Source organism: Callospermophilus lateralis, unplaced genomic scaffold (genome assembly GCF_048772815.1).
Source record: "Callospermophilus lateralis isolate mCalLat2 unplaced genomic scaffold, mCalLat2.hap1 Scaffold_957, whole genome shotgun sequence".
Classification (NCBI taxonomy): Eukaryota; Metazoa; Chordata; class Mammalia; order Rodentia; family Sciuridae; genus Callospermophilus; species Callospermophilus lateralis.
This window is the reverse complement of record NW_027517743.1, coordinates 1-2,586: the sequence shown is the minus strand read 5'-3', so window position 1 is coordinate 2,586 and position 2,586 is coordinate 1. Positions and strand designations below refer to the sequence as shown.

Below are 2,586 nucleotides of genomic sequence, written 5' to 3'. Positions count from 1 at the left end.
GGTGGTCTGAGCTGCTGTAGAAGTGTTGTAACTAACCATGGGAAAAACATTCTTTTAACATATATATTCAGTACTTTTTGTATAATTATGATGCCATTGAGATGAAAGAAAAATAATGGAAGTGTCAACAAAAAAAGTATAAATTATTGTCTAGACAAAGGAAATTTCAACTTCATGGTGCTGAACACAGAGTGAGAACATATAAATATACAGAGTAGAGGTTTAGGAGAATGTCAGCTGGACGGGGACCCAGAGGCTCTGAAGACCTTACCCTGATCACCTGGAGAGGAATAAAGAGCCCCAGCAGGAGCTGGAACAGGTCTGGCTGAGGGTGTGTGTCCATGAGACAGCACCACCTTTGTCCTCGGGAGCACCAGGGAGAGTGGGGGATTTCAGCAGAGTTCAAGGGCACTTAGGTCACCTCAGTTTTCCACAACACTCTACTTGTGATGCTGGAAGGGGAAAATTTGAAATCTTGAGATGGTTTTCTCATGAGTAAAATGTTTTCATGTTCGTAGTGATCAGTACTCCACATGATATATATAGATCTTTAAAAAAAAATACAATATACAGTATAAGTTGAATTATTAGGTGTGGACGTAACGGCAAAATAATATTGAATTTTGTCTATGGAGAAGGATGAAGGTAAATAAACTACAGATCATTAAACAATGAACTGTCACACAGGTGGGCATGCAGGCGAGGAGGTGGGCAACCCTGGAAATGCTCTGCATGGAGTCTCTGGAGCTCAGGGGAGGCCTTATGGGGAGCTGAGCACAACCCGTGCAGGTGAGGCCCAGACCCTGTGCTGCAGACTTCAACACCAGCACTGGGAGGTTCACTCTGCTCAGAAATGAGTAAACATATCAGAAAAACAAGAGTGATGTTTCAATGCAGAGAAAGTGACTACAAAATATAAGAAAATTATTTGGACATGAATGTGTGAACTAATTGCATTAATGAGGTTTTTTACTTCCTCTTTTTAACTCTTCATCATCTCAAACAACCAGAATTTCTAGTAAATGGCCAATTCCACCATGGTAACTGAATTTCTCCTCATGGGCTCTCCTGATGGCTGGGATCTGAGTTTCCTCTATTTCACAGTATTCCCAATGACCTACCTGGGTACCCTGTTAGGGAACCTTCTCATCGTCACTGTCACCACTGCTGACCAGAACCTGCACACACCCATGTACTTCTTCCTCTTGTTCCATGTACCTGTCCATCTTGGACATGTGCTACATTTCAGTCACTGTCCCCAATGCCTGTGTCAACTCTCTCACTGGCAACAGGGCCATTTCAGTGGCTGGCTGTGCAACACAGACCTTCCTGGTCTTTTTTTGTGCATATGTGGAGATGCTATTTCTTACCATCATGGCCTGGGACCGCTATTTGGCCATCTGCCAGCCCCTTCAGTACCTCTTCATCATGAACCCCCAGATTTGTGTCCGCATGACCCTGGCCACCCTGATCAGTGGTGTGCTGTATGCAGGTATGCACACTGGGAACACATTCCAGCTGTCATTCTGCCAGTCAAACGTGGTCTATCAGTTCTTCTGTGATGTCCCCTCTCTGCTGAGGCTCTCCTGCTCTGACACCACCAGCAACATGATTCTTATTCTTGTCTCTATTATAGTTGTTGGTGGTGGCTGCTTTGCTATAATAATCATGTCATATATTCACATATTTTCTGCTGTGCTGAAATTTCCCACCAGAGCCCCAGGGAAGGCCTTCTCCACCTGCACCCCTCACATCCTCGTGGTGTCCGTCTTCCTCAGTTCTGGCACAGCTGTGTACCTGAGGTCCTCAGTAACCTCTGACACTCTCCAGGACATGGTTCTCTCTGCCTTTTACATTATGGTTCCTCCCTTCTTGAATCCTCTCATCTACAGTCTCAGGAACAAACAGGTAAAGGAAGCTGTGAGGAGAGTTATGCAAAGACAGTTGTTCTCAGAGAAATGATAAAGTTGCATTTCAAGATTATCCTCATTTCCCTGTTTGTGGTTCTTAGATAAAGCTCTTCACATTTGGACTTTCCATCTAACCCTGCCTACACTGGGATTACATCATTAGGAGCTGAGTTATTTTATAAGGTATATATTGTGATTTACCATATTTTTCTATGGATACTTCATAACGTGTAATTTTGTCATTGTATACATTTTTATTTTTAATTATTTGTTTTAATTTGTTATACATGACAGCAGAATGCATTTTAACTCATTATTCTAATTGGAGTATAATTTCTTATTTTTCTGGTGGTATATGATACAGAGTTTTACGGTTTGTGCAACCATACATGTATGTACGTAGGGTGATAGCGACTGCCTCATTTTGCCAGCCTTGTCCACCCACATCCTTCGTCCCCTCACTCCCTTTTGCTCAATCTAAAGTTCCTCCATACTTCCCTATGTTCCCCCCATTTATGGATCAAAACTGCATATCAGAGAAAACATTTAACCTTTGGTATTTGGGGATTGGCTTATTTCACTTAGCATGATATTCTCCAACTCCATCCATTACCCGAGAATGCCATAATTTTATTTTTTGAGGCTGAGTAATATTAAATTGTGTACATACTACATT

At 42.3% G+C, this 2,586-nt stretch overlaps 1 pseudogene; it reads left to right on the top strand.

The window, feature by feature from the left end:
* The first annotated feature begins 1,022 nt into the window (after window positions 1-1,022).
* LOC143641308 (olfactory receptor 14C36-like) lies at window positions 1,023-1,962 on the top strand (annotated as a pseudogene).
* The last annotated feature ends 624 nt before the right edge of the window (window positions 1,963-2,586 follow it).